Raw genomic sequence first — 11,113 nt, forward strand, 5'->3', positions numbered from 1 at the left:
CAGGAAATGTAATTATCAAGTCTTCCACATCATCTCCCACAAGATTAAGCAACAAATCATTTGCCTATTTATCAGTGTATCTTTTACATGTCACACAAAAATTCAAATATTCTTCATTTTTGCCATCTTTGCGCAATATTTTGCTGATCTGATATGTCAAAAGGTAATAGCCTTCTAAAATATGTACTTGAAACACCTCCTATACTTTCTTCCTTATTATATATTTCTGAATCTATGTTTACTGTTGCCTCACTATTTGTTACCTCACTCAACATTGCGTTTATTTTTATTTTTACAGTTTATTGCAATTTGTTGTTAAAATCAGCATGAATTTGGGTCTTTTTGACTTAATTATATGTTTATGCCTGACTTCACATTGGCATTGTATAGTTTTTCATTATAATGTCCAATCAGTGAGCTTCGTTTCAAAATGGCCACCGGGAGTTTGGCAAAATCTCACAAGATTTCGGCCTTCTTTTATTTTTAATAAATGTGGACAAATAAATCATTTTCCACATTGCATGATGATTTTATACCCAATTTATGTGCAATTTATTATTTGCTGAATTTTCACCCACTGAAATTAATTATTTTCAACAACACTCAACACTCAATACAAGTACCTGATTTAAAGGTGGCAGCCGGAATGCCTTCTACCTATATCGCGCATGCGCACTGTCCGCAACTGCCTTTCTTTGTTGTTTTGTTTTGGTACTCATCGTGTATCTCTTTTTCCAGTGTGCTGTTTTCCTGCCTCATCAGACACACAATCTATAGTAAAATGAGGGAATTAGAGAAATATACCCATATATACAATAAAAATGTTCACTTCCTCACGTATCTTTCACTGCATTTTCATTGCCATCTTCCTATTCTTTTAATGTCTGCCTATGAACAGCCCAATCCTGCAACTTCAGTTGCTGCCCTATGCAAAAAGAGTGTTTCCCATATTTCTCAGGTGGCATTTCAAGTTGTTTCAATGCCATTCGAAATACTGCTCATAAGTTGGATATTTTTTTTCTCCATTCTTATGGCAAAATATCTCCTCATCCAGCAGACTTTGGGCCACATGTAGGAAAATAGAATTTTGCGATTACCAAATAATGTTTTTTAAGAAATAGCTATTTGGAAATTGCAAAATGTGATGTAAAAGAAAACAGACAGGAAATATCCATTCCCTAAATGCGATTTCTTAAAAATCGCAAACTCAATTAGGGAATCGCTATTTGTAATTGCCTCACGGTCCATAGGTGAGAATGGTCTTTCATTACCTAAATCGCGATGGCCTAATTGGTAGGTAATGCAAAGGCAAGGGTGCCCGGGGGCCTAAGGCCCCTAAGGTCCCCCCAAAAAGCCCCTAAAAAAATGTACACATGTAAGGCACACACATGCCCTGGGTGCATGTGTGCGCTACGTGGCACTTTGAAAAATGCTGTTTTGTGCATTCCTCAAATTTGCATATGGTTGCCATGAACTTGAAGTTGATTGTAATAGCGTTTCCTAAATGCACAGTTTGCATTATGGAAAGGCTTCTTACATGTGCATTAGGGATTCACAAATTGCGATTCCCTATTTGCATTCACAATTTAGGTAATCACTTGCGAATACCAAAGCCTTTCAAACATCGAGAAAGGCCATTTTGCATTCGCAAACTGGCGAATTTAGCGATTCGCACCATTTGCGAATACAAAATACTTTGATACATGTGACCCTAAATCTTTTTTGAAAACCTATCAGTTCCCCATCTGGACATACATTTACCACTGCACTATTGTTCAGCCAACCCTATTTCCCTATACCTACGTGATCAGTCGTTGAGGCTCTCAACCTATTCCTTTTTAGAAATATTTAACTATGTTTTGTACCACTGTGACCCTTCAAGCCTAGAATATCTGCAGCTCTAGAAGTTCCAAAACATCCATAACATGCATAACCTGAAAATAAGTACTTCAAATTCGTCAAAAGAGAAAAATTGTAGCTGTATAGACAATCTTTCCAATAAATCAATTGTTACAGTCTCCCTTAGTGGTGTGCTTCTATTTTGCTCTTCGCTCAAATCTTTCAAAACGTTTCTCACTAAGTAACCTTGTACTGGCTCACAACCCCACTTTAGTTTATTAATGCTAAATCTTAATGAATCTTGCCTTCTAATCCTCCTGGACCTATCTTCGGCATTCAACACGATTAAGCACAACAATCTTCTAGATCTACTGGAACACAGAATGGGGTTAAAAGGGTCAGTCCTACACTGGTTCACCTTGTTTCTCCAGAACAGAACACGAAGATTGAAGGTCAATCATTCCCTATCTCAGGCCACTCCGGTCACTATAGTGGTACCACTGAGTTCCTCCCTGTCACCCACTCTCTTCAACTTGCTCCTGGAGTCCCTAACAGAAATTCTGAGTTTGTTTAACATCCACTATCACATGTATGCCGGTGACACTCAACTATACCTGAAAGTATCCTCCCTCAAAGACATCAGATCCCCCAATGTAACTCTACAGAAAATCCAAAGTTGGCTGGCATTCAGCCACCTCAAACTAAACACTCTAAAAACCAAATTCCTCCTAATCACCCCCACCCACCCAGTCACCTGTCATTGAGGAATGGATGAAACAACTAACAGCACCCAACTGCTTGCCACATGTTATAGATGCAGCAAGATCACTAGGAATAACTCTTTACAACTCTTGACAAAAACCTTGACATGCAGAAGCCCGTCAGCTCGGCCACCAAAATAGTGGACCTCCAAATGAGTATCTTAAGAAAATTAAAACCCTTCCTTCCCCCAAATGACTTCAAGTCTGCAGTGCAAGCCATTGTGACTCCCAGGTTGAACAATGGAAGTGCAACCCTCTGCGGCTTGCCCAATTCCAAAACTGCTCCTCTTAGGGCCTCTATTAACTATGCTGTAAGGCTCATTAGGGGACCAAAAAGAAATAACTACATCATCCCCAACTGGCTTCCTTTCAAAGCAAGAATTCAGCAAAAAATTGCCTGCATTACTCATAATGCCCTACACTTCAATACCCCGAGATACCTCGCTCAGAAGCTTGAACTTTCTGGCGGCCACAGATCCTCCAGAAGCTCTAGCCCCTTGCTGCTGAAACCACAGAGATTCCTTAGAAAGAAAACCTAAAACCGGGCTTTCTCTGGGATCACCCCGAGAATTTGGAACGCCTTGCTCCCCGAAAATCTGACAGATTCTCTCAAATGCATCTTTCAAATAAAAAGTTTAAGTGATACTTACTGCCAAAGATTCTAGGATCGCCTCTCTTCGTACCTTTCATGACATGTCAATCACTCCCATGACTACTGCTGCCCTTTTATATTTTTGTTTTTACCTATTGGTCCTGACATTGTGTTGTACCCTACTTTATCTAGGGTACTACTATACCCTGTATTTTTCTCGATGATGATATTATTGATTCTATTTGTCTCTGCTTTTGGAACATTTCTAAAGTGCTTTGATACCCACAAGGGTCATGTTTGCACTATATAAAACTTTTTTAAATAAATAATATAAATAGTTTTCCATAAAGGGATATCCCTGCTAATTTACCAGCTATCGTGGTGTGTGACAAACCTTTTTCAATTGAAAACATCACAAACTTAACAGTTGTTTTTTTCATTTCCAACTGTCATTTATTCTCATGTTCCCCTGTATTACCATGACTTAAAAATATTTGCTACGCTTGCTAATAACTTCCTCTTGTTGATGGGGCTATTGACTTCTAGACAGGAGCGGCCCGTGCAGGTATGAACCGTGTGGCCGGGTTGGGGGGGAGGATTCAACAGACGACCATGAGGGAAAATGAAATAAATAAATAATTTTCCCCCGTGGTCGCCAGTCGTATCCCTCCCCCCCCCAAGCCTGGCCCTACCGCCCCACTGCTCTTACCTGCACGGGCCGCTCTTTACTAACTCCACTATTTTCATTCACCCATACCCAAATGTTCTGCAGCAGTTCTGTCTTGTTGCTATCTGCGCCTGGGGCCAACCAGCGAAGCATTTGCCACTGAAAATGAGATAAAGGGTCTGCTATATTATTCCTCGCTCCTGACACATGTCTTGCTGTAAAGATAATATTAATCTTATCATACATGCGCGTAATATTCTCAGATTTCTCAAATCTCTAGCTTTCTGTTCATTCACAAGTTCTACAACTGACATGTTATCAACATTGACGATAACGGTTCTATTTTTAAGTTCTTCCCCCAGACGTACAATGCCACAACCAAAGGGGAGAGTTCCAAAAAAGCAATACTATGTCCTTGCTGTAACCAATGTTGTGTCAAACTCTATCTACCCTCCCACAAAATGTACATAATGCCAAAACCTTTGCATCTGAAGCATCAGAATAGATCTGCAACTGCCAAATAGTGTCTCCTTGCAAAAAAGACAATGATACTCCATTAAAGTTCTCGAAAAAGCATATCCAGTGCATAGGTCTGCTCTCACTGATGCTGAAAACCATATTCTGTGATGTGGTAGTGATGCTCCAGACACTGTCATACCTAATCATCTACAAAGTGTCCTCCCTGATCTATCTACCCTGCATGCAAGATTTAAGTACTGTAATAATTTCTGTACTTTTCTCAATTCCAGTTTTCTTTTACCAATAACCATTTCCGCAAATGTTTTTATTTCTTGGACCTTACCTGCAGGAAGTATTGCCTCAGTCTGAATAGTATCTATTTCCATGGCTAGAAATGTAATCCAGGGTGATAGGACCTTCTGTCTTTTCGGGGGCTAATGGAACAACCATTTCTTCAGCAACACTTTGAAATTTTTGTAACGCCTTCAGACATTGCCCTGTGGCCCTTTTCCCCCTAAAACAGGTCATCATCCAGATAATGATGTAATAGTTTGTGGCCACTGTTTTGTGTGAAGAGCCAGTGCAAAATGTTACCAAATGTTACGAATGAAGCTGAGGATATAGAATATCCCATTGTTAAGACTTTATCTCCATATCTAGCTCCCCCAAATTGACAAAGCAAAATCAGCCAGATCCACTGGTAATAGCCTGAATGCTGACTTATGTCACTTTTTGACACTTCTGCTGCGACTCCTCCAGCCCTGTCTAATTTCATGGCATCATCTACAGATGCATTGCATAAGTGACACTAGAATCTGTCAGGGAATTAAAATCATTGATGGACTGCCATCCTGGCCATGACAAATGATGTGTTAGTTGATACTCTCCTGTTGTTTGTTTTGGGAATAACACCTATAGGAGAAGTTAATAAATTGTTTATTGGCCAATACTCAAATGGTCCAGCAATCCACCCTGCTGGTAGTTCTTTGTTTAACTTGTTTTGCACTATATCTTGCATTTACTGTGCGGATTTCAATTGCCTGACCATCTTTTTAAAATTGGTCCCTGGTTCCCTATTTAGAAAACCGTGTTTAAATCCTCAAACAGTTTTACTGCTGCCTGCTTGTCTGGATAGCGTGAGAGGATTTCTTGTCCCACATTTTGAGCATTTGAGTTTGTAGCAACAGAACTGTCTTGGGAAAAATCTCTTATTGAAACTCCAACATGCTGCTGTTGGCTGCCCCCTGCCATACCACCCCATACCTCATTGTACAGAACAATACAGAAAGAACCAGTAAGTCACCGCCAACCACTGACTGTTGTTAGGTTTGAAATAACCCCACTCACTCTGATTATATACGTATCTCATGCTGTAGTAGGTTAGCAGTGTGCGGCTAAATGCCCTCTCATGTGTGCTTACATTATGCAACCCACTGAGTTATCTCTGCAACGTATAAGCTGTGAGATATCCCTGCAACGTGTAAGCTTTAGTTTGCGAGTGTGACTCCATTTTGTATTTCGTAATCACTATTAGGCTCCTTAGGCTGTGCCTGCACTAGGCCTCATTACTCGTATTGCTTGCCTCAGCAGAACACTGTCTTTCGTTATTATTTTCTCTTCTGTTCAAGGTTGCCTTCTGACTTGCTAATGAATAGGCTGTTCTGCCCTCTCATACCTATCTCTATGTGCAGCTCTTCTCCCACGTTAGGAGACGCTGAGACCCAGCACGGTAACCTTGAATTTATGATAATGTGTATCCGTCTAGCAAGTGGTAGCTCATCCCACTGTGCCTCCTTTGTTCATGTTCGGCCCAGGCCGGTACTTTTCCACTGTGGGCGTGGTTGGAGAGTCTGGGAGGAATGATTACGTATTGTGGGCTGTTGGGGGGTCAGTCCCTCGGCAGACATCTTAGGGTGCAGGTTAGATTGGACTCCTCAGCAGAGTATTGCTAATAAACGCATGTTTGTATTCTCTACTGTCTGACCGACTTTTCATTCTTGGGAAGGCATAGTAGGTGGTTGTAAGTAACCTGAGTGGCCCCTAAGGGCCACTTCCTTCACTGTATATGTTGTTGCTGGAGGGTGCGTGGATGACATTCACTGTAGGCACAGCTCAGAATCTACTTCACCCAATGGCTTGTCATTATTTAAACTGACCTTTGCTCTAAATTTCTCATCATAGTTTGACCACACATATCCACCAAAATGCATTTGAGCCTATCTTATAATGTTCATATATTTGAAAATTGCTATTGCTCTGTCAGTATACTTTTCTTATTTAACACTAGCATAAATTAAAAAAGCAGATGTCCATGTTCTACGTTCGTAGGAACCCTCGGCCTTGTAGCCAGTTCCCATTCTTCCTCTTTGGATCCCTCCTTTGCCTGAATATCACTATGGAATAATGTGAATACCTCTACAAATTAACGTTTCCAAATATTATTCTTTATTTTGTCTGATAAATGTGACCATAAAGGCATGGTAATACTCATATGGTAACCTTTTTTGCAGAGACCCATCATTGTCTTTATCCTCAACTGGGCCTTCTTTTTTGTCTGAATTTTCATTTTTGCGACTTTGTATTTCTTTTTCACACATTAACCTCTTCCCTTTAACATTCTTATGTTTTTTGTGATGTTCTGTCTTGTTGACATCCGTTTCTTGAGTCACCAAACAGAAATCTTTTACTAAAATTTTATCCCCCACCCCAATCGAATATTTTGCAATTGTATCAACCTTAGCTTTTACTTCCCAAACAGACCACCACGATTCCCTATCTCTTTTAAATTTAGAAAATCGTTTTTGCTCCTCTTCTGCATCAGCTATGTCCATTGTTCCTGGTCTCCTGACCTTTTCCATGTGTGCTCAGTCTGCTCCAGACCCCAAGAAAACTTTTCTGCTCTTTAATTTTCTCACCCTTATTTCAGCCAAATGTGTTCCATGCATACTTCTATCACACTCCCAATCTTTCACCTAGCCCCACAGGGTCTTCTAACTCATCCTTCGTGTTTTCAATACTCTCAACACACACTCCAGGCCTTTCTCTATCACCAACTCCCCCATCATTCAATTTCCATTGTGAAGCAGACATAAATTTGCTATGGTCCCTCAACAATGGAAAATCCATGGATAACCTTCCTTTTTCTTCAGGCCAGCGTCCCAGAGCGCTTATTGCTTGCTCAATAAACTGCCACCGTTCCCCACCTTCAGCATTGGCCAACTTGAAACACTCAGGCCGCTCAGACCTAAAGGTGCACCAGTACCCGGGACTCCATAAGCCGCTCCAGCTCTCTGCTTGTGTATGCTATAGACTTCTGTGCCTTCTACCTATAGCCATTGGCCTGTTCTTTGTTTGCCTGCACTGTCTATACCCTGGACTTTGTTACCTCCATCACATGGTTTATTTTCTTTGCCTATGAGGTGTCTTAGAACACATGTCCCAACTTCCTCTTTCTTTCCTACCTGCTTTGCACACTATGCAAATTGCTTTTCTAACTTCTTCACACTGGCACTGGTGCTTTGAAGTGCCTTCCCACCTTATGCCTGTCTTATATAAATGACCCCATCCCCACCCTCAACCTATCCTGTCCATTGACCTGTGCCACTTACCTGAAGTCACCCAGGAGGAGAATGGATGTTGCCTTGCTCTCCTTGGGGCACTACACTGATATTAAGCAAGGCAGGGGCTTTTAGGTTCCAGTATCCACACAGTAATAACAGGTTTACTGGTACTCACAGATCCAGAAAGCTAGTTTGAACCAGCAGTGCACATCAGGAAGTAAATGCAGGATATCACAGGGTACAAAGTGAAACTGCGTGCGAAAAAACACTAGACTTCCGTTCACATCCACGGCTCTGTGAAACAGGAGAGTCAGTGCATAGTGGAGAGAGCAATTACGCCTCAAACCTGAAAAACAGGGTATGGCCTGGAAGACTACAAACCAACCAGAAATAAGCAGCCAGACTCATCCTCAACCTGCTACATTCAAACTCCTCACATACACATTCAAGGCACTACAAAATTCAGTCCCCACCTACCTGATCGGTCACAACTCATTTCACCAACCATCTATACTCCTCTGATGCGCAGGACTCCTAGTCCCACACATCCCACACACACAGAGAACCAGATCAGGAGTACGGGTATTCTCTTACATCTCTCCTAATGCATGGGACGGCCTCCCACTCCACATCAGAGCCTCCTCCTTCTTGAATTAAGCAAGAAGTTGAAGTCCTAGCTTTTCAATTAACCAAACTACCATTGGGAGGGCTAGGCACAGACACCTGTGCAACACCAGAATACCCTTGAGGGTGATAGTGAGCTTTACAAATAGACTTAACATAACATAACATGCAGCTGGAAAATCAGATGTAATGTGGGGTACTTCAGAGTTACAGACCATCCAGATATATTCATATTTGCCTCCCATAAATAGATAAATTGAAGTGACAGATAGTACTATATTAGCCTGGTCACATGTAATGGTTCAAATAATCCTACAATTATACTATTAGTGTTCCAGGGCATCATATCTTCATTTTATTGGAATCACCAATGGTATTCAGCCATTTTCTATCGATTTTACCGTTCAAACCATCAACACGCGTGGCAAATTAAAAAAAATTGAGCTTGCCTCCTCCAGCGTTAAAATTGACATGTTCTACCACTTGCAATCTGCATTATGTTTGGCTGATGTGTAATGTTGGACCAGCGGTGTATTTTTAGTGTGCCGCCTGAATCTGCTTTTATGTTGTAGAATGCGAGATTTCACCTTCTGTGTTATCTGGCCAAAATATATGATGTGACATGGACACCAGATGGTGTATAAGACATTTATGCTATTCTAATTGTTATGGTTCCTAAGGGAAACAACCTTTACAACGCAGTCATTATGACGCACTACCTTTACAACGCAGTCATTACATCGCAACATCCTTTACATCGTATTCCATTCCGACGCAGCCATTACAACGCATGTCACCACAACGCATGCCATTACAACGCATACCATTACAATGCATAGTTTTTACCCCTACACTATCCAACACTTACCCTACTGTTGCACTCACTGGAGTGGGAATAGTAATTTTAACCCCCACACTATCCAACACTTACCCAACTGTTGCACTCACTGGAGTGGGAATAGTAATTTTTACCCCTACACTATCCAACACTTACCCTACTGTGACCCCCAAACATTATGCGATGTAATGGTATGCGTTGTAATGGTGTGCGTTGTAATGGCATGCGTTGTAATGGATGTTGCGATGTAAAAACTGCGTTGTAAAGGCATGCATTGTAAATGTTTCTGTTGTAACGTCATACATTCGGCTCCTAAGAAGTAAAAAGATGTTGTTGTGTATGAAGGTGGTGGTGGTAAAGTTGTGTTCACCTGTCCTACAGTTGCTACATCTAATTGTTCGGCAATGGTTGGGCATTTCTTATTGCTCTATGTTTGTGCATGTACAATCTGGTTTGTGAATGTTCCTGTCTCTTTGAAAAGAAAAACGCTATTTCATCTTTGTGGGATCTAGGGAGTTCAGAATCAGAATTTGTTTAAAGCACCTCCAGTTTTTAGGCCCTGCCTAGGCAGCGCTAGTGCTCTCTGTTCGAGATATGCTGTGTTCACGATATGGATATGCAACATGCCCAGCACATCTGGTTGTTTAGTTAGCCTGCCTTTCTAAATTCCTTTACTCTGGTTGGTTAATACAGTCCTTCTAGCCCGCCTTTATGTGCTTGGTTCCCTCCTAGTGGACATCACCAATTGTTTTCTGTTTGGATGCCCATCTCTGGCCATCGGTTACCTCCTCACTCGCACCCCCTCCCTTCCATCATTTATGCCGTACTACCTGCGGCCTTCCCCACCCCCCTGCATGACACTGCATTGACTTTTGTTGCAATGGCGGCTCGCTGCGCTTTAGATTTAAACATCTAAAGCTAAAGCACGGCATGCTGCCTTTGTTACAAAAGTCAATAAATAAAAAAGCAAAGGCAGGCGGATGCCGCATTTCTTTTCATTGTATTTACTTTCATAGCAATGGCGGCACGCAGCTTTGTAGTTTAAACATCTAAAGCTAAAGCAGGATGTGCCACGATTGCAGGAATAGTAAATAAACAGAAAAAAATGTCGTCTGCACAACTTCTTTTCTATTTAGTGACCTTTTCAGCAATGGCGGCAAGTCGTGCTTTAGCTTTAAATATCGTAAAGCTAAAACGCAGCATGCCGCCATTGCTACAGAAGCCAATAAATAAAAAAAGGCAGGCAGACCCTGCATTTCTTTTACATTTGCAAATCAATAGCTCGACATTTAACTAATGTGAGATCTATTGCATTGCAAATGCTTGTTACCAATGTTACTGGATCATCAGACTTTAGACAGAGCCACTTGCTACGCATATCATAAGAATTAAGTTAAGACAGGAGCCAGATCCCATACAAACGTTTGTGCAGTATTGCTCAGTGGTCTTGGAACTGTGGGTCAAATGTACAAAATCGCGGGTTTGCGATTACCTAATATCGAATTTTTGCGATTTGATATTAGGGAATCGCAAACTGCGATGTACAATAGTGTGTTTTATACTGTTAGCAATTCCAAGTGGGTCGCAAATTGACCTACCTCATTAATATTCATGAGGTAGTTCGCATTTTGCCACCCATTGGGAACCACAAAACAACACAGTGGGGCCAGCAAAAAAACAGGAAAACAGGATGCATTTAAAAAAGAAAAAGAAAAAGTTTCAGTTTAATTTTTAAGAGCAGGCAGTGGTGGTCCCTGGAACCACTGCCTGCTC

Source organism: Triturus cristatus, chromosome 3_1 (genome assembly GCF_964204655.1).
Source record: "Triturus cristatus chromosome 3_1, aTriCri1.1, whole genome shotgun sequence".
Classification (NCBI taxonomy): domain Eukaryota; kingdom Metazoa; phylum Chordata; class Amphibia; order Caudata; family Salamandridae; genus Triturus; species Triturus cristatus.